The 23,136-nt window shown below is 33.7% G+C and overlaps 1 long non-coding RNA gene across 1 annotated transcript in view; it reads left to right on the top strand.

Annotated features, from left to right (window-relative positions):
- The window catches only part of LOC122890511, a 99,778-nt gene that overhangs the window by 20,455 nt on the left and 56,187 nt on the right, over positions 1–23,136 (top strand). The window contains exon 3 of the long non-coding RNA XR_006381086.1: positions 6,748–6,838. This is a non-coding gene — a long non-coding RNA (uncharacterized LOC122890511). The remainder of the gene's footprint in view (positions 1–6,747; positions 6,839–23,136) is intronic.

Below are 23,136 nucleotides of genomic sequence, written 5' to 3' on the forward strand. Positions count from 1 at the left end.
TTCCTCAAAAAACTAATAACAGAGCTACCATATGATCCAGCAATTCCACTTCTGGTTATACATCCAAAGAAGATGAAATTACTATCCCAAAGAGATATCCATGTTACTATCTATGTTCATTGCAGCATTATTCATAATAGCCAACGTATGGAATAAGGAAATCCTGTCATTTGCAGAAGTACAGCTGGAACTGGAGGACATTATGCAAAGTTAGTAAGTCAGACAGAGGAAGAAAAATACTGCATGGTATGGCTTATTTGCAGTCTTTGAAAAAAAAAAAAAGATGAAACTCAACAAAGTAAAATGATGGCTGCCAGTGGAGCAGGGGAAAACAGGGAGAGTGGTAAACAGACAAATTTTCAGTTATAAGGTGAATAAAGTCTGAGAGTCTAATTTATAACATGATGACTATAGTTGACAATACTTATTTGTATGATTGAAAAACTTAAATGTTCTTACCAAAAAAAAAAAAGTATGTGAGATGATGGACATGTTAATTAACTTGGTTGTGGATATCTTTTACAATGTATACATATATCAAATGTTCATGTTGTAAACGTTAAATATATTGTAATATTATTTGTCAATTATACCTCAACAAAGCAGAAAAAAAGCGAAAACAAAGAAAACAAACATTTAAAATGTTCAAGGAAACTGGCCAAATGTTTTTAACTGCAGTTATTGCCAAATACTAATACGAAAAACAAATTTTATTATATAATATATTTAATATTTTATTTACATTATAATTAAATATGTATTGAATTATCATATTATTAATTGCATAATTAAAATTAGTTATGATTAAAATTAACTTAATTGTAGAATTAAAATAAATATTACAACCTCATAATGTCCAAATAAAACAAAGGAAAAATAAATTACAAGAAAAAAAGAACTAAGTTTAAGAGAAATCTCACATTGTAAGTTTGGAAGAATGAAGAGGAACTAGCAAAGGAACATGAGAAGGAGAAGTCAGATAAGTAAGGGCAAAACCAAGAAAGTATGATGTCCTGGAAGCCAAGTGAAAAAGCATCTCCAGGAGGAGAAATATTCACTGTGTCACATGCTGGATGGATCAGGTATGATAAGGACTGAGAGCTGGCCAGTGGATTTAGCAAAGTGATTTGATTAGTGTGTGTGTGTGTGTGTGTGTGTGTGTGTGGTTTAGTAGGAGGCAAAAACCTAAATAGCATGGGTTCAAGACACAATAGGGGGAGAAGAACTGGAGCCAGTAACTTTTGTAGACCTTATAGAGGAATTTTGCTGTAAGAAAAAGTGAGAAATGGGTCAGTAGCTGGATGGGGAAATGGGTCCAAATAAAATTTTATCTGTTTCAAGATGGGAGAAATAGCCACATCTTTGTATACTCGTGAGAATAATTTAGTAGCATAGGAAATAGTAATACACAAAGAGTTGAGAGAAAAAGAATAAGAGATAGAGAAAAGGATGTAATGGACAAATTTCCAAAAAAAAAAAAAAAAAAAAAGATCAGCTTTACCTAGATAATCCCTCCATAGGAACAGGAGAGAAGTTAGAAAATAGGACACAAATCAGAGTAGAAGAATACATCTAATGATAAGAACTCTTCTGATTGCTATAAGTTCCTTAGTGAAAAAAAGAAACAGTCATCAGTTGAGAGTGGAGATTAGAGAGGAGATTTCAGCAGCTTGAGAAGAGAATGGAGAAGCATAAAAGCTTATCTAGAAGAGATAAGAAGGAGTGAATGAATGGGGGAGTGTGGTACCACTGCCAGGTGCTGCTAAGGGTGCGGTTTTGGTTTGTGATCATGAATTCAGCATGATTATGTGCTTTTTTCCTGCTATATTCACTGCCTGGGTGTAGGCACGGAGTATAGAGAAAGCTGACTTAATCAGGTGTGTTTTCACTACACCATTGTAACTCAGAGAGGGACAGAGGGCTAGGATGGAAGCAAGAGCGTGATTACAAGGACTGATGATGAAGTGTGAGCTGAGTCAAGAAGGGAGAGAGGACAAAAGATGAATGAAGGACAGTGAAAGATAATACAAGCAATGGACTAAAAATTGCAGTCAGGTAGGGATTTTCTGAAGGTGAATACTATGAAAACTAGAACGAATAATGTAGAAAATAGAAGGTTATATCAGTCAGGGATCTAGCAGAAAACCAATGGCATATTCAAAATGGGCAATTAGAGAAAAGTTTGTTGACTACAAATGGGGATCCAAGTTTAAGGATCCCATGTGGAATAGTTGTACACTACCCTATGATTACCAGTGGGTTAACAGCCCTAAACCTCAAGCCTGAAGAAGAGGAAGCTGGAACCTAGGTAGATAGAAGTTAGTGGAGATGGTCATCTCATGGGACTGCAAGCCAAGCCACCATTACGGGGTGGGAGGGGATTCTGGAAATAGGATGAACTGACTTCACTCTCCTGTTGCCCTCTCGTGTACTACAGTCACTCCCAATGACAGCCACAAGTCAAAGGAGATTTTTGATGCTGTCCACATGGGACAAAGAGCAGAGTGGAGAAGAATGGGAGTAGATCTGGGGGAACAAACACAAGTTATCCAGTATATAGGCTTAAGGAGACTGGTAGTAATCCAATAACCGAATTGAAGAGGATAGATTAATAGGAAGGTGGGAGAGGTGGATATCCTGGGAGTGTAGCAGATAGGTGATATTAACTGGAAGATATGGAGGGACTTGAGCTTGATTATATGGAATCCAACACTGGTGATTGCATAGTCAAGCAGAGAGAATGGTGTGGAAGTAACAATGAGGGACAAGGAGCCCCCTGGTCAGAGAGAAAAACAACCACTATGAGGAATAGGTGTAGAATGAGTATGCCTTTATTAATTAACTCAACAAAGATTTATTGAATAACTGATATGTACTCAGCACTGCTCTGGACACTTGGAATATATCAAAGAGGAAAAAAAAGATTAAAACTCCTGCCCTTATGAGGAAAAGCACTTAATAAATAGTAAGCATACATAAAAATAAAATTTATGGTATCCCAGAGCATGGTAAACATCACTGAAAAAAGTAGCACAGAATAGGGAGAGTTAGAGGCTTGAGGTGAAGGTAAGATTGCCACTTTTTTCTTTTTTAAGATTGAAATTTTAAGCAATAATTAAGAGTGTTAGCTGCTAGAAGGATACTTTTGGATAAAATGGTAAAGAAAGCTGGACTCTGAGCTTGGGAGAAGAGAGGCTAATTCCTGGCAGGATAGAAAGGGTTCATGAGCAGAAAGAGAACAGGAGGCTATTAGCCCATGACTTTATGACTCAAACCCTCTACCTCTCTGGTCTTCATATTCTCTTCACATGGGCTAGTTTTTTTCTGCCTGTTTCTTTAAGGTTCACATGTTCCAAGATGCTCTCCTCAGGCAGATGCCTTTTGCTCCTACAGGTGTTACCAGACAGAGCTTCACCTACCGACCACATTCTTATGACTCCAGAATTTACATTTTTACCACTTTCTTAAAAAATACCCATGTCAATTTGTATTTTGGGGGCACTTTAAATGAAATCTATCCAAAGGTAAATTCATGGTTTTTCCCCCAAACCAGTTTCTCTTTCTTTATTATCTAATTTTGATGGCTAATTTTCCAGTCACCCAAGCTAGAAACTATGATGTTATCTTGAATCCCCCCCTTTTTTAACTTTCGCCTCATTCCAGCCTGCCCCTGCCTTCATAGAACTGATTAATTAGCTTTGGAACATCACTGTTCTCATTCAGTCTCCTCCACTGCTTCTCACCATTCTTAATTCTTTAATCCGCTCTTGTGTGCACATCGTACAGGGCAAAAACAAATTTAAAAACATAGAGGATGCTATTCAAATATGTCACCATAATTACTTTCTTTTTCCATCATAAGCTGACCACCCAGAGCAGAGCTATAGTTATTACACAATAAATAATTTGAAGCAATGTAATTAAATATTTTAAATATAGAAATGATAACTATTTTATTTTATTTAGTACAGAAATAATAATGACAATATTCCTTTTTTTTTAAGATTTTATTTTTTTATTGAAAGAGAGAGAGCACAGGTGGTAGGGAGAAGTGGTTTCCCCACTCAGCGGGGAGCCCAGTGTGGTGCTGGATCCCAGGGCCCAAGGATCATGACTTGAGCCAAAGGCAGATCCTTAACCAACTGAGCCACCCAGGAGCCCCTGATATATTCCTTTTACTGGTAAATTGTTTGCTTGGTAAATATGGAGACAGAGGAGTGTGCAATCTCTTTATCTAGCATTTAATTCCTTGTTTATGTGAACACACTTCTTTCAGAATTTATTTCCATGGAATCAGCAGTTCTGGGTTTAGAGTTAAGGGAAGTAAACTGACCTAGGTATTATGACTGGAGACTAGGTGGTTTATAATTTAACTGTGAATTTATAAATGCTATCCATTCTGGAACTAATGTTTTAATCTAATGCTTTATGAAGATGAAATAGAAGCAGCACTCAGATTGATATGCACCGAAGGAGAACTGTGCAAATATTTCCCTAATGTTGGCACTGTGAGCACTTAACTTCTTTCAAAACATTCACATTTGGCGTCACTGGGCATGACTGGAAAGGCTAAATGGTTTCAGAACATGGGTTGAAACTTCACTTCTCATTTACCTTGAAATGAAATCAAACATTGCAGGAAATGTTCTCACAACTAGACTTTAAACATTTTGCATTAAAAAATGTATAACCTGAAGCTAGACAATGGTTCTGAAATAGTTATCCCAGGAAAATAACTTGCTTATTCTCCAAGCAAATCTAAAACCCAGTTTAATATTCAACAAATTTAAATTTAATTATAAGAAGCAGTTTCCTATTGGATTAATTATTCACCTTTACTGCTAATTAATAAAAGTATGTCTGTAAAGTGTAGATTCACGTCTTAATGGACGTTGAGAGACTTGACCAGGTATAATACTGTATAAATACAAAATAAAAAATAAAATAAATGCAATTATTATTAATGTATGAAGGTATCAGTGCCTCTCAATCCTCTTTGTATGGTCGTTTTTATTTCAAATATTCCAAAGAAATAATACTCATAATTTTTTTTTCTCTTTATTGAAGTCACAATATCATCAACTTGATAACTCAGAAATTATTATCAATGTTCCAACGGTTTTTTCCCCAACATTTGGTCCTACATGCTTTTGAATATTATATGAATGACTTCAAATTGTTTAAAAAATAAAAATGATTTTTTAATTTAAAAAATTAAATGAACTATTGGGAATGAACTATTGGGACTTCATCAAGATCAAAAGCTTTTGCACAGCAAAGGAAACAGTTAACAAAACCAAAAGACTACTGACAGAATGGGAGAAGATATTTACAAACAACATATCAGATAAAGGGCTAGTATCCAAAATCTATAAAGAACTTATCAAACTCAACACCCAAAGAACAAATAATCCAGTTAAGAAATGGGCAGAGGACATGAACAGACAGTTCTGCAAAGAAGACATCCAGATGGCCAACAGACATGGCACATGAAAAAGTGCTCCACATCACTCGGCATCAGGGAAATACAAATCAAAACCACAGTGAGATATCACCTCACACCAGTCAGAATGGCTAAAATTAACAAGTCAGGAAATGACAGATGCTGGCGAGGATGCAGAGAAAGGGGAACCCTCCTACACTGTTGGTGGAAATGAAAGCTTGTGAAACCACTCTAGAAAACAGCATGGAGGTTCCTCAAAAAGTTGAAAATAGAGTTACCCTATGACCCAGCAATTGCACTACTGGGTATTTACCCTAAAGATACAAATGTAGTGATCCGAAGGGGCATGTGCACGTGAATGTTTATAGCAGCAATGTTCACAATAGTCAAACTATGGAAGGAAGTTAGATGTTCATCAACAGATGAATGGTTAAAGAAGAAGTGGTATATATACACAACGGAATACTATGCAGCCATCCAAAGAAATGAAATCTTGCCATTTGTGATGATGTGGATGGAACTAGAGGGTATTATGCTTAGCGAAATTAGTCAATCAGAGAAAGACAATTATCATATGATATCCCTGATATGAGGAATTTGAGAGGCAATGTGAGGGGTTTGGGGGGTAGGAAAGGAACACATGAAACAAGATGGGATCAGGAGGGAGACAAAGCATAAGACTCTTAATCTCACAAAACAAACTGAGGGTTGCTGGGTGGGGAGGGGGGTTGGAAGTGGGTGGTAGGGTTATGGACATTGGGGAAGGTATATGCTATGGTGAGCGCTGTGAAGTGTAAACCTGCCAATTCACAGATCTGTACTCCTGGGGCTAATAATACGTTATATGTTAATAAAAAAAATTTTAAATTTTAAAATGTTTGTTAAAAATTCAGGGAAAGTAGACACATCCAATATAAATGATTTTTTAGAAGTTTTGACACAAAGGGTAATGGACTAATGAGTGGTGGTTGGTGAGGAAAGTGGGATCAAAAGAAGGTTTTACTGTGTTTTGTCCTTGCTTTTAGTTTTTGTTTTTTTAAGATTAGTCAAATGATTGCATGCTTGTATGATGCTAGAAATAATCCAGTAAAGGGAGAAAATTTGCTGACATAAGAGATGGAGGGATGAATTACTGGTGAATAAGATCTCATGCACATATAGAGGAATTAGCATTAGATAAAAAGCAAGATAGCTCAATAAAAGCAGAGTGCATAAGTGCATAAGCAAAGTGTCCATCATTTGGAGATTTAGAAAGAGAATCTAGAATTTTTTTTTTTTTTTCCTGATGGCTTTCATTTTCTCAGCTCTACAGGAAGAAATTTCTCACCTGGAAGCAATGAGGAAGAAGGCTGTGTTGGGAGTTGGAAGAAAATAGGTAGGGAGAGCATGGCAGAGGTGAGTATCTGGCAACCAATGGCTCCTTTCAGGTCCGCAGTGGTGTGGTTTTGTGCCTCTCAACTACCGCATTCAGCCTCTCTGGTATAGGTGTGGAAGTGCATTTGTGGGTTAGGTGGAGAATTGGTTTCATCAGGTGGTGATCTGCCAAGTAAGAGAAAAGCATGAACGCTGAGGATGATTTCATGAGCGCCTTTAAAGACAGTACAATTTTAGCTAGATAAGGAGCAAAAAATACATGAAAAAGATGGAAGTGAGTGCAAAGGAATAGGATCATAGGAGTAGACAATTCAGGAGGTTTGAAAGAATGCTGAAGCCAGAGAACCAAAGAGAATGTTCAGGAGGGAAAGCAGGTGGTGCTAAAAGAGTAAAGGGAATTGAAATTATAGAAGGGTTGTGTTCATTTGTAATCATATAGGCATAGTGATTGAGACAGGTGGAAGACTACGTCTTTAAAGGACATAGTCCTTTAAAGTTTTAAGACTTTAGTCTTAGTCAGGTTTTAAGACCTGAGTGTCCAGAAAATTGGAAGAAGTATGTGTATACCAACAGCTAGGATCAGACAGGATTGGGAAAACAGGAACAAATACTTGAGTCATATGGACTTATAATAGGGTTTCCACAGATAACAGCTTCAGTGAGCAATGAGATTCAAAACTGGTGGAATGTCCAGAGAAGGGAAGATAATTATCCAAGAGTCACAATAAAGAGCAAGTGGAGGAGGCTGGGGAACAAAACAAAACCCCTTATACCTCAAGAGGGCCTCAGGGGAGAATACTTAAGAGCAAAAATATAATTGCTGTCCTAATTGAAAATGTTAACTCATGAATTGGAACAGAGTTTATACATATCTTTCTCTCATCATCTAGCACAATGGTTTGCACTTCGTAGGAAATCTTTGTTGAGTGGATTTCATTTTATTGCACTATTACTTAATTTATTAAGCTGGTTAAGTAACAGCTGGTTAAATTGGATTCATATACAAAATATGAAAGTATAAGATGGTTAGACATCTCATTACTTTCAACTGGAAATATTTCATAAACACAGAATGCAAAAAGCAATAGAAACTATGCACATAAGGATTTCTGGTTCATTAAGTTGCTAGAATGATTAAAATGACAAAGTGAGACTAGATATCTCGCCAAGGATATCTTAAGTTTTGGAGTTGGTAAATGGAGAGAGTGGAGATAAAGATCGATTGAAAATAAATTATTCTATGAAATGTAAACTAATTTAAAACTGAACTACAATTTTACAAACTGCCAGGGTATCATTACAGAGGGCCACATCAAGCTGTGATTTTGATGAATTTGCAAAGGCAAATGGAGCCAAGAACTACCTTCTTCATTTTTGCCTACTATGTTCCTCCTTAAATATTCTTACTAAATAAATTAAATAAATCAAGGTTATTCTGAGATATCAGTGAAAAATATTTACAGATGTGTAATTACATTTTTCTTTAGTCCCCTGAAAAACTTGGATTGAGTTCATGTTCATATCAATTCTTTAGATGATATCCTTAGCGGTAGCCTTTACTGAATGGTGGAGTGGAAAGGGTGCAAATATAGAGGTATTACTAAAAAAGGAACTCATATATAGCCTTGGAAAAGTATTTTTTAAAAAAAAGAATGTAATATTTTGGTTTTTGTTTCTATTTTTTCCTCTTGTTTTCCCTAATTTTTCCTTTTAATAAGATTGATCAATCATTCCACAAATACAATGTAACTTTTTGGGACACCTGGATGGCTCAGGCAGATAAGCCTCTGCCTTCAAGCTCAGGTCATGATGGTCCTGGTATTGAGTCCGCAGCAGGCTCTCTGCTTCTCCCTCTGCCTGCCGCTCCCCCTGCTTGTGCTCTCTTTCTCTGGCAAATAAGCAAATAATTAAACAAACAAACAAACAATGTAACTTTTTGTTTCTGTGGGTTTAATCGAAACAATTTCATGATTCTAACTAAAGTGTTGACTTTCTTTGGTGTGATAGGCTGAATAAGAGTTTCCTAAATATTTCCACATCCTATTCCCCAGAGCCTGTGCATGCTACCTTATATGGTAAAAAGTCTTTGTAGATGTGATCTTGGATAGTCTAAATTAAGATGATCCTGTATTATCTCGGTACATTGGATATAATCACAGTGGCCTTTGTGAGAAGGAAGCAGGAGAGCCAGCTAGGAGAGAAGGTGATGTGAAGAGAGAAGCAGAGATTGGAGCAAGGCAATCAGGAGCCAAAGAATGTGACAGGCAACCTCTAGAAGTTGGAAGAGGCAAAGAACAGATTCTTCCCAGGATCCTCCAGAAAGTACCAGCACTGTGCTCACTTTGACTTTCAGTCCCTGAAGACACATTTTTGACCTTTGACCTTCAGAACTGTAAGAGAATAAGTGTGTGCTGTTATAGGCAACCAAATTTGTGTCAATTTTTAGTAAGAAACTATTAAAAAATGTATTTTTTGAAATTATAGAAGTTATTGTATTAAAACTTTTTAAGAAGTTTGAAAAGTTCTTATTCTTTTCAAGTAGTTTACATGTGAGTGAGAAATCTGTAGAGAATCTTTCTATGCATGTATGTCTGTTGCCAATTTGACCTACAATTTAAGATTTACTGAGTAAAAGGGTGAAAGTATCTACCTTATTGCACCCACACAAATTGATAAATATTTATTTTAAATAGCTTGTTAAAATAATTTCTATAGAAGCAGATTATGTTCCTTAGAAGAGAATTTTTGTGATATCATGATTCATAATAAGATATATAATTTTGGTCTTCATCCCATTTTTGGGGCACAGAGCTCCTAAGTAATTTCCTAAATGATGCGAATGATAAAGGTAACTTGTTATGGTAACGAGGTAACCTTTGAGAGCACCTTAGCTTAGGGCTATTTGCCTGTGGAGCCAACTATATGATTAGAGCTGCAACTTTTAGTCAAACACACTAACCTCTGGAGAAGAAGGAGAGTCTGGCGGTTGAATCAGTCATCAATGTCCGATGTTAATCAAGCCTAATAATGAAGCCTCCATAAAAACCCTATAGGACAGGGCTCAAAGAGCTTCCATTGGTGAACACGCCCTCCTGAGGAGATGCATCTGGATGGGGCTGGGAGCTCCAGGTGTTTTCTAATACCTTGCCCCATGCATCTTTTTCCAGACTTATATTCTTTTATAATAAACCGATAGTTTAGTAAATAAAATATTTGAGTTCTGTGAACTGCTGTAGCAAATTAATCAAACCCGAGGAAGGGAACCTTTCTCTAAGTTACAGCTAATTGGTCAGAAGTATAGGTAAAAATCTGGACTTGCAATTGCCATCCAAGTGTGGGTCTTTGGAACCTCTACTTTATAGCTAGTCATCAAAAGCACAGGTAACAGCCTGAGCTTGTGATTGGAGTCTAAAGTAGTTGGGGCCATTTTGTGGGACTGAGCCCTCAATCTGTGGGACATGATGCTATCTCCAAGTAGAGACTATCAGAATTGAATTGAATTCTCAAACACCTTTCTAGTGCCCAAGAATGACTTGGTGTTACGAGGAACCCTCCTCCCAACCCCCCATACACACACACATTGGAATTGAAACCAGGAACCTAAAATATTCTTCTTATTAAATTGATTGCTTTTATAATTTGTTTTCTAAAATAGATTTTGGAGGTAAACATCACACCAAGAAGATACTAGAACTAATTAACTGTCAACTCTTACCTGTATAAGCTTAAACATAAGTGTTGTAATCACAAAAGAAGAGATTTGACTCCTTCAAAACTGAAAAATTATGTGCCAAAAATCCCATAATCTAACATACCCTAAAATTTAACAAAATGAAAACAAACAAAAAAACATAGAAGAAAATTTTAAAGCAGGAAGAGATAATCACATTTATGTACTCATTAAGGATACATAAAACTAGTACAGAAACATTTACTGGTGCCATGGTTCTAGTTATAAAAGCCATACAAATAAAAACATAAATGCAGAAGAATTTTTAGTCCCTAAATAAACCAAATGCAGAATAAATAATAATCATGCTGGTTATTTTAAAATTATTTTTATTAACATATAATGTATTATTTGCCCCAGGGTACAGGTCTGTGAATCATCAGGCTTACACATTTTACAGCATTCAATCATGCTGGTTAATGACAGTTTTATTTTCTTAAATTAATGGTAATTAGTTGTTATAACTGCTTTGGGTCAATCAACATGGTAATACATACCAAACGCAATAAAGAAGAAAATAATTGACATAGTAATACTACTTCTGGAAATCTATTGTAAGGAAATAATTGCAAATAAAGTTACATGCATGATAATATTCATTTTACACTCTTGATTATAAAGTGTGTGTGTGTAAAAAACAATAAGAAAAAGAAAAAAATGAAAGGTATTTTAAAAATTGACTTACTCTTTAATTAATGAGATAAATACATATTCCATGGAATCAATATGGTTATAATACTTATTGAACTTAAACTGTTTTCTGAAAATAGAAATTAATATTTTAAAAATGGAAACCCACAATGTCAAGATTCCTAATTCATATAATTATGTAAATAATGACAAAGCATAGAATAGAAACATAACTTTTTATTATGGTAAGTAACACATTTGTGAGAGAGATACAGAAAAAAATTGATAAAATGTAGGACTTGTGTTTTTAGTATAATGAATTTATGCATTTTATAGTTTATGACATAGACCCAACTGGTCGAAGAAATAAATTAATTTTTTAAAATGGCATACGAAGAGAAGGCTATCAAGTAATTTTTCAAGTGTATGTATTATGAGGATTAAAGATGTAACATCAGATTTGAATAACCAAATTGGAATAAGATATAAAATCTGCACAGTGTTGGTGGGAATGTGATAAAATTAGGACTTTCTTCTGTTGATGGGAGTACAAGTTTGGAGAGCAATCTGACAAAATCCACATACTCTTTTAACAATTTCAGTTTTAGCAATTTATTCTAGTGCTGTGTACCAACCAATGTGTAGAATTTATGTATAAGGATATTGTTTTTCGCTGCATTCTGAGCAGTTTAACTTAAAATCAGGTTCATGCATAACCTTAATAATTATTCTAAAAACTTACAGAATCATAAAAATTAATGTAACTATGTGTATTTTTTATATAACAGAATATATACACCTAGAGAAATCTGATATTATGCGATGTTAATACTGGAAGTTTAGAAGAGTTAAAGGGGGGCGCCTGGGTGGCTCAGTGGGTTAGGCTGCTGCCTTTGGCTCAGGTCATGATCTCAGGGTCCTGGGATCGAGTCCTGCATCGGGCTCTCTGCTCAGCAGGGAGCCTGCTTCCCTCTCTCTCTCTGTCTGCCTCTCCGTCTACTTGTGATTTCTCTCTGTCAAATAAATAAATAAAATCTTTAAAAAAAAAAAAGAAGAAGAGTTAAGGGGCACTTGGTTTACGTTGAGAAGTATATATTTTAATTTTATATATTCTTGATTTATTATGCTTTCATTTTTTTGCTTTAAGTTTTGCTTACTTATATTTTTAAAGGCTAAAAACAATGTGCTGAAATCATTTACTAACTGTAAATGAAAAGACATTTGGTGTTTAGTCCATTTGCAGTAACCTCAAAAATCTCTATCCTAGGGGCACCTGGGTGGCTCAGACCTAAGTGTCTGCCTTCAGCTCAGGTCATGATACTAGGTTCCTGGGATCTAGCCCTGCATCTGGGTCCCTGGTTGGCAGGGGGTCTGCTACTCCCTTTCCTCCTGCTTGTACTATCTCTCTCTCTCTGTCAAAAAAAAAACCCCAAAAAACAAAAAAAAAACACAACAAAAAAAACCCTCCATCCTATTCCTACATGAGAGATCTTGTTCTATTTAAATGAAGTTTTTTCTTTCTCTTTTTTCTTGTTTTTAACTGAGTTACTTACATAAGGCTATTTATGTTATATACCAACACAACTTAATGAAAGGTGAAAATTTTAGTCAACTTTTAAATATCTATAAAAACAAATAAACAAAATAAATCTAACTTAATGGTTTTTGCTGAGCTAAAATAATAACAATAATAATAAGTGACAAAATGTTCTTTTAGAGTTGTAGCTCTATTTTTAAGGATGGCCAGGACAGTATTTTGCAAAATACTTGCTCAATATATGAAGATTAATAGTTGACAAGGGCATAATTCTTTCTCATAGATAATCTCAGAGATAATGATTTTTCACACATTATAGAAAGACTTCCCTTAACTCAGTGGTCATTTCCTAGAATCATAGAATATTAATAATATAGGTAAATTAGTTACCCCTTAAACTGACCCATGAAGAAATGGTTTCAGAGAACTGAAGCAACTTGCCCACATTTCCACAGGGAGTTACAAAGGTGAATCCAACATAAACATTTGACTCTTAATCCCTTTTTCATGCTGCCAATCAGAAAAAAAAAAAAACACAAAGAAGAAACTACAACTGGTACCCCAAACTACAGTAGCTTTTTTCAGGTTAATGGAAGTATATAGTCCTTTTGATTACCTTTCATGCACTACTTCCTGAATACAAAGAGAATCCTATTAATGGTTTAGTGCCATGGCCTACTGTCCACACACAAGATTAATGAACAGAGATTCGATGCTTTCAGATTACTTGATTCTAACTAAAGTTTAGACTATTAAACAAGCTCAATTTTTATTCACCTGTTAGTTTCCATAATCTTCAAAGCAAAATCGTATGCTGTAATAAAAGTAACATATTTTACATAATTATTTCATTAATTCTTCTACTCCACGGAATCTTATTTTTCCCCCTCCCCTCCAAAACATCTCATAATTTCTAGGTTGTGATGTTAGATAGGTCTAGAGAAGAGTATCTGTAAGAAATTATTTTATTAAGCCTTGAATTTCCATATGAACTTGGAATAAAACCAATAATTTTTCCTTGCAAAACTCTTATGTTTGTAATGACCTGAGGATGTCATTTTACTAAGATTATTTTCATGAATTAATTTGATATTTGTTTATGTTACCGTATAAAAGCAGACAATAAAGCTAGGTAGGTACTGTCAAAAGATGGGTGAAAATCATAAAAATCACAAGGTTTCTTAATTTTTTTTTGATTTCCACTAAATTCATGAAACTTTTTCCATTATGTTTTTCTTTAAAAAATAAATGTTCATAGTAATACTAAGAAAAGCCAACATAATAATTAGATTACAGCAGTGTTAAGGTCTATAGTTCCTGAGAAAAGCTGGAGGAAATGCTCGTTGCTACATGTTTCTTTCCAGTGTGCAGTATGAAAGAATTTCGAGACAAGCATCATTCTTTTCAGGCCATATCCTGCATGGAATAAAAACACCTCTGCACGGGGTGCCTGGGTGGCTCAGTGAGTTGAGCGGCTGACTCTTGATTTTGGCTCAGATCATGATCTCGTGGTTGTGAGATAGAGCCCTGAGTCAGGTTCCGTGCTGGGCGTGGTCACTCACACATGTGCTTCCGTGTGAGTGCTCTCTCTTTCTCTCCCTTACAATACCAACAAACACCTCTATAGTTCTGCATCCTGGACAACGAAGGAGACACGATGAAATCATGTGTGCCTGAAATTTAATGTATTTCAAGGTGAATATTAAAAAAGCTATCTATCTAACAATCACTTAATATACTCATTACAAAGCATATCTAATTAGCAATGTTGTCTGACAGCAAAGAACCAAGGAGTAGCGAGTGTGTGTGTGTTCTGTGCATTAATAATTGGGAGGATATGTGTGGATTGAAGTGCCCACATCAGCACTGGCCAGACAGAACTTACTTCCTGGTTCCTATACCATTTTTTTGGTCTTCAGTGTTGGAAACTACACAAAGGTTTATCACAAAATTGCTATGTTTCCCCTGTTCTGGGATGATTCAGGCCAGAAAAACAGCAACAAAATGTGACTTCGGCACACTCCAATTAGTTGTCCCATATAATTTTTACTCTGGCAAAATATGTGATATGTGATGGTAAAATTTTCTAAAGAGCTCTTTTTCTTCTCTTCTATAAATATATGGAAATCCTCAATAAATATATGGAAATCCTCAATAAATATATGGAATCCTCAATAAATATATGGAAATCTATCATCTAATTAAAATCTTAAACTTTAGATTTTTGGAAAGGAATTATTTAATTTATCAATAAATGAAATGGTTTGATTTTATATGATAGTCACATTTTAACTTTGGGCTAACATATTTTACTTAACTCAGCAAAATTAAATATATATCCCGATTATCAAAAAACTCACTGCAATATAGTGAATTTTTATTTTCCTTTCCTTCAAGAGTGTTTTTCTCTGTTTTAAGTGAATGTAATCAAAGCCATTCTTGGCCAATGTAAATTAGGGCAGTCTAGTTGAAGTGATAAGTCAACTTATTTTTAAAACATGATTTCCCACAATTTGAGGTCACTCTCAAGTTATTATCTTTTTTTATATAATTAATATGTTCTAGAAAGATATTCATGGAATGTTTAGCTGAAAAAAGTCTAGAGGATATGAAAAAAACAGCTGTGCTTTCTTTGAATGCTTATGACATTTTCTTCAAATATAGTTAAAGGTTTAATGATACTTACAGAAAGTGGTTAGAAATTGAGACCAATGTTATGAAAAGAGTTTACAGGAAATGCAAAAAATAGAGAAACATATGAAATGATACCATATAAATGCAATCTGCCAAGTATATATAGAGAGAGATTCTGCATCACAAATGACCCGGTTTCTTCAATAATATTTGCATGTTTAAAAAGTTGGGGGCACTGTTAAGATTAAAGGAGTCCTATGAGAGAGGGAAAAAAAATTCTCAAGAGATAACCAAATATAATTTAGAGAACTTACTTGGATTCTAATTTGTACAAATATCTTCAAAATACATTTTATGGGTCAGGCAAGAAAAATTGAACATTAAGGAAGTACAAGATAATATCAAGAATTTATTATTAATTTTGTTGAATGATACTGGTATTGTAATAATGTGTTTTTTAAAAAAGCTCTTGTTAAAGATATGAAATACATACACACACACAACTGGAATGGTAGCTTATCTGAAATTTACTTTATTTTTTAATTTAATTTAATTTATTTATTTGACAGAGAGACAGTGAGAACACAATTAGGCAGAGAGGCAGGCAAAGTGAGAGAGAGATGCGGGTTCTCCTCTGAGCAGGAATCCCAATGTGGGGCTTGATCCCAGGGCCCTGGCATCATGACCTGAGCTGAAAGAAGCTGCTAAACCAACTGAGCCACCCAGACACCCCTGGAATTTACTTTAAAATGTTGTTTTAAAATATCCATTTAAAAAAATTATCAGTGAAGTTGGGTAGATGAACAACAATGGCATAATGATAATTTCTGAAGCAGAGTGTTTTATACACAGATATTTATACTTATTTCTGAAGCTTAATATAAAAATGTTAAGAAATAAAATAAATGGTACTGTATCAATAAGGAATAAAACATAATGGCTTACCACAATAGTCATTTAATCAAAAATTTTTTTATCTATCAATTTATTAGAGGTTGGGCAGGCTTGGAGTCAACTGAGAGGGAGAACTATGTGTTAGGTGTTATGTGTTAGGCCACATGGCTGGTCATGTGAAGCACTGAATGGGCACAGGAGGCCCTGGGCCAGCTCTACCCCAGGATTCTTTGTGTTACAAACTGGGCAAGCACAGCTGATGAGTTTTCTGGTTTAGGCTGAGCTCACTTACTAATCTGCAGTTTGCTCTTAGGTTAGTTGGTCTATGGTGGCTTCAGCCTGGAAGCCATGTCTCCGGTCCACATCTTCACTTATCTCATAGTAGGCGAACTCAAGGTTGTTCACAGGACAGTTGGGAGGATTGAACGAGATAGTGGAAGCATGTCATTCTGTTATTCAAGGCAAATCACAAGGCCTGTCCCATTTAAGGTATCAACTCTACTTCCTGATAGAAGGAACTTCAAAGTTACTTTGGAGTAGGGAATTAATAGACATGTTTGCAATTTGCCAGATATCTATGAAAAAGGCAATAATAAAATCTTAATAGTGAAATTTTATAAGCCATTAAAATATATTAAAATCAGATACAAGACAAGAATTCCACTACTACAACTTCTGCTCAAAATTATTTTAAGGGTCCAAGCCAATTCTGTAACAAATTTTATTTTAGTTCTTACTATATATAAGATTCTTTTAAAATATATAATCATATATTCCACATCACAACTCCACGAGGTAGATATTATTATTTTCCTCATCTTGTAGATGAGAAAGCTGGAGCATGAGGGGGTTATATAAATTTTCCATATTCACATGGCTCAAAAGTAGCAAATTTGAAAGAAACCCAGGCAGTAGATTCAGACTGGGCATTTTTAATGCTATAACATGACTGAAGTATTTTAAAAGAAAGAAAACATTTATTTTATTAGTAGAAAATATGACTGTGTACATAGAACTTCCAAGAAAATATTAAACTAAGCTAATGACAGACTAGCAGATTCAACAGCTTCAGGAAAATATAGAAAACTCCGTATCTTCCCATCCTCTGTAAGATAATGTTAGAGAAAAAATTATTCCACTGATTATGCCACTTAATTAATCTATGAGGTATCTACAAATAATTCTGTTATATAGGGGAATTAAAAAAAATAGTTGTGGGGCATAAAAGGGTACCTGAATAAATGGGGAGGCATACTTGGGCAGTTAATCTGAAAATCACAAAGATGTCTGGTCTACCCCAAATTAACTGAAACACTCAGTGAAGTTTCAATAAAACCCCTAAATAGGCAGTTTTTCATTAAAAAATACCACTTAACCTATAATGTATATAGTAGAGAAAAATACCAAAAAATACATCATGCAATTCTTTAAAAGACAAATGGAGGTAGATGCCTACTCCAAAAGAGAAAAAGACCTGTGATAAGCTATTGTGATTGAAATAATGTGCTATTGCTATAAGAATAAATTAATATAAAGATGAAGCAGACTATAAAGCTTCTAAAAACAGACCACATAGGCATTTACAAAAATTTCATATGTGAAAAAATGACATTACCAAAGAGGTGATGAATGGCCTTTGCATGCTGTGACCACTGGTTATTCATGCATAAAGTAATATTAGAATTCATATGAATTATGAATTCATACCATAAACAAACAAAAAGAAGTCAATTGTAACTAAATGTGAAAAAGCTCTCTGTACACCCAAAACAAATTTTATCTTTATGCCCCTGTGCTTGTGAGTGAATTACTTGACCACAAACCAAAAAAAGAATAAAGTACAAATAATAAGAGTAGTATATTTGGTGACATTAAAACTTAAAACTTACATACAGCATAAAACACTATGAAAATAAATAAAATGGAGAATCTTGATCTAAGAGGAAATATTTGCCAAACATGATCCACAAAACATTAGTCTGCAGAATTCATAAAGAAGAGTTGTAAAGCTATAAGAAAAGACAAATATCTGAAGAAAAAAACTGAAAGATGATAAGGAACATCTCAAAGAAGATATAATAAATATGATTAATAAAAATAATTTGAAAAGAATTTTTAGAGAAATTTCAATATGTTTTGAAATACATAGAAAACCACAAAGAGAAAAGTAAATGTTTTGGGACACTTTTCATTTTATTTTTATTCATGTGTACATTTCCAGCAAAGTTAGAATTATGATACTCCTGTTTTGTATGCATTTCTTTATTTATTGTAATAACTACTTTTTCTTTCACTAAATCCTTGATTCATGTGATCTTAATGACTAAATATTCTTAAAATTTATTTAACCATTTCCTATTACTGAGCATTAAAAGTGCTTCCAGTAGTGCACATTTACATATCTTTTTCTCAGAATAATTCCCTGGAAGTGTGGCTTTAGACTCCTATTTTCAAATTGTACATTGGAAAGTTTTAAAAGGTTAAGATGTACAAGAAATTATTCTCTTTTTTTTCTTTTGCTCAAATGAGTTATTTTCTTTTTTTGAGTGTATTTAATGGCAGAGTTAAGTGAACCTACCCTTCTGTTTGTTGGACATTGTATCATTGTTCCTTGTGAAGTCAATTCATTCTTCTTGGTCCATCCTTCATTCAAGGTCTCAATCCCACTTCCATTCTCCATAGATACCTACTTTTCTGGTCTTATAGATATGACTTTGAGTACATATGTGTTGTTTAAAAATAGTCTTTGTTTTATGCCTGTGTGGCAATTTAGCTTATTAATTTGATTTATCAAGTATTATTTTGTATAAATATTGTTGCCCAAGAAGTATCTATCTCATTTTCATCTGCTGCTCATTCAACTCTATGTTTATGATACCTGCATTTTTGCATATGTACATCAGATTTGAAGGTTCCAACTGCTGTCTATATATCATAATGTGTATCTATCACATTTATCTCAATTCATTTAGTAATGAGCACTTTGTTTACCTCTAAAACCCCACCACCATAAACAGTGCTTGTGCATTCTCAGCAATGTTTTATTTTTCAACTACCATCTCAGTGACCACAACAGTCAAGTCTCTTTGAGAATTTCTATGGTTCTATACATCTGTAAAATCAGTAGGCTAGATCACTGCATACATACACTCTTCATTTGACTAAGCACTGCCAGGTTGCTTTTCAGAAAGTTTTCACCAGTTTATTGTCCACACAATGCCTGAGAGTTCCTGTTTCCCAACAGGATCTGTTTTGATATTTTGTTTATGATTTTTGTTTAGAAGAATAGAGAATGACATTTATACTGAATTTGTTCCCCATGTAAAATGGAGAAAAAGATTTGTTGTTACTCAAGGAATTCTAGCTCTGTAAGATTAGTTTGAATGCTTTGGGTGATTTAAGGTCTTGCTTCACCAGGGGCAAGGGAGAAACAGCTGTAATTACACACATGCACATATATATAGACATGGTCTGAAAGTAATATGATGTTATATGTCAACTATACCTCAAAAAAAACCCTCAAACAGACTCCATGCATTCATATATTTTTAAATAATGTATTTTCAAATTTTTAAGTATATTTTATCCGATTCTTCTTAAATTAAAATTAATACACAAATCTAAGTTCTCTAAATGATAAATTATGTAGATTAATCTCCTAAAATTCATAATTATAAGCTATCAACAAAATATATTTAAAAAACAATAACTATCTGTAAGCACTGGAGAGGAACCAAAAGCAGATAGAAACTGGATCAAAAGATTCAAGCCTTGATAAAAGAGAGACTAGATGAGTTTTTCATTAATGTGTATATATATATATATATATATATATTTTTTTTTTTTTTTTTTTTTAAGTGATACTTTAGTTCATATGGTGTTGGGTGCCTACAGCTCAGTTAGAAAGCCATTCTCTTACTGGTTTTAGCATTGAGAGTGTTGAGTGCAGGCATTTCAAAATAGCTGAAAATTGAGAGGGAAAATCTAGAAAGGAGATAGCAATGTATAAATTACACTCAAAGATTTTTTTAAATACAGCAAAGTTAACTGCCTTCTATAACAAAAATCAACACTCATCAGAGGAAAATAGAACCCAGATTCTCTATTGCATGTCATCCAAAATATCCAGTGTAAAATAAAATATTACCAGACACACAAAGAAACAGGAAAATGAGAACCATAATCAAGAGAAGCAGTAAATAAAATCCAACATTGGGACAGTTCAGTTGTTTGATTAGCAGAAAAAGACCACTATAGCTATTATAAATATGATCAAGCACAAAAAAGAATATGATTATAATTATAATGAATGAACAGGTATAAAAAGTCATCTGCAAAATGGAAACTATAAAGAATGATCTAATGAGAATTCTAGAACTGAATACTGAATACTGAAGTGTTCAAATAAAACATTCACCTGATAAGATTCACAGCAGATTGAAGAGAGCATTAAAAAAGAACCAGTGAACTTGAAGGTAAGTGAAAAAAAAAAAAAAGTAAAGACAAAAACTATGACCAGATCGTGACCTATGGATATTTTCAAAGAAATGAAAATACAAAAAATGTTACAGGAAGGTTTTCAGGCTGAAAAGAAAATATGATACTCTTAGGGAACTTAAATTGACATGAAGAAATTAAAAGTACTGTAATGGTAAAAGGATATATGTATATAGAAAATATCTTTTTTCTCTTTTTGTATCTTATTTTATTCAAATCCAATTAATTAACATATAGCACACCATTAGCTTCAGATGTAGATTCAGTTGTTCATTCAGTTGCATATAATACCAGTGCTCATTACTTCATTTGCCCTCCTTAAGTTCCATCACCCAGTTACCCCATCCTCTCACCCACTCCCCTCCAGCAACCCTTAGTTTGTTTCTTTTTTTTTTTTTAAAGATTTTATTTATTTATTTGACAGACAGAGATCACAAGTAGGCAGAGAGGCAGGCTGAAAGAGAGAGAGGAAGAAGCAGGCTCCCTGCCGAGCAGAAAGCCACATGTGGGACTCGATCCCAGGACCTTGGGATCATGACCTGAGCCGAAGGCAGAGGCTTAACCCACTGAACCACCCAGGTACCCCCCTTAGTTTGTTTCTTACGGTTAAGAGTCTCTTGTGGTGTATCTCCCTCTGCGGTTTCCTCTTATTTTATTTTTCTTTTACACTTTTTTACTTTTTAAAAAATTCAACATAGCAAAAAATAAAAATGAATTACATCGTACAATGGAATTTATAATGCACAAATAAATTATATATGACAAAAATAGCACACATACATAGGAAACATGTAAATGGATCTACACTGGCCTCAATATCTTTATATTTTTGTGAAGTAGTATAATGTTAACTATATCAGTTACTCTGAAGTTTTGCTAAAAGGCCTTTTGAAGAATTAAATTAGAATACAAAAATACTTGGTTAACTCAAAACTACCAGGAAAGGAAGAACACTGGAAAACAAAACAAAACAAAAAACCCAACCAAATAGGACACATAGATCACAAATAGCAAAATGGCAAACCAAATTCTACTTAATGAATAATTACATTAAATGTAAATAGGATAGATATTATAATTAAAAACCAAGATTATCAAACTGCTTACAAAGCAGTAGCCATCTTTATGTTATCACAAATTATAAACATGTAAAAAAAGTTTAAGAGAAAGGAATGGAAAAATATATACCATGGAACAGTAAGCATAAGAGAGCTAGAATCTCTAGTAAGATCAGAAAAATCAGGAAAAATTCTATTCTGATAGATAAATAAGAAAATTTCACAGTGATAAAAGGGTAATTTGGCAGGAAGACATAACCATTTATAGATGTGCGTACCCCTAATAAGAGATCTTTGAAATACAAAAGCAAAAGAGACCAAATAAAGTGAGAAATAGAGAAGTCTACAAACATATTTGAATATTTTATGCCCCTTTGTCACTAATTAAAAGAAAATTATACTAAAAAATACATCACTAGGAAATCACTAAAATATAAGAGATCTGAACAAAACTACTAACCATTTTGACTTTATTGAGAAAAATGAATTTTAACCTATTGAATAAAATAAGATTCTAAGCACTTACTTGTATATACATTTTAAAACAAAAGTAGTATCATTTGATGCACATTTCTTGGAAATTCTTTCTTTATTTATTTTTTAACTTTGAAACATATACTGAGCACTGCTCCTGATCAACAAATATGGATATAACTCTTTATCTGTAATAACTGTGTAATATTACATAGAGTGAATATACCTTTATTTAAGGTGTCCTTTTTTAATGGCAATTCAGACTTTCCACATTTTTGCTATTATAAACAATACTGTAGTAAACTCCTTATCAACCCTGCCTTCTTTAGGAGGGATTTTCCTAACTATATTTAGTTGATATGCATATTTTTAAATTATACCAAGTACTGCTTTTTAATAAGTAAACTTTAGCAAAGCACACTAAAAAGAATGAGTTTTCTGTCTATTAATTTAATAAAACAATGACAAAGCAAGCCCTAACTGTGCTGAATACATTATGTATATCCCTGTCATTAAAACTCTATATTATAAGTAGCTAAAAATCATCTAATTTTAAAAAGGAAAACAAGAATAAAAATAAGATTGAAAAGAGGGAAATGTTTTAGAAAAATAAATTTCCTTATCCACAAATAAAAAATATTTTTAATTAGCTATTTGTTTAACCTGCTAATCCATAGTATACAATCTATATCAAAACTCAAGTTTCTTTAAGTAAATGAGTATATCTCTTTATTTTGTCTTCTACATTGCAAACATGATCACATGATTGGAATTTCAGCTGAAATCATATTGAGAAACTATTGTTTTTATGTTGCTGTATGAGTTTTCACACTTCTCTCCTTGTTCATTGAGAATTATGGGTTGA

Source organism: Neovison vison, chromosome 11, assembly GCF_020171115.1.
Source record: "Neovison vison isolate M4711 chromosome 11, ASM_NN_V1, whole genome shotgun sequence".
NCBI lineage: Eukaryota > Metazoa > Chordata > Mammalia > Carnivora > Mustelidae > Neogale > Neogale vison.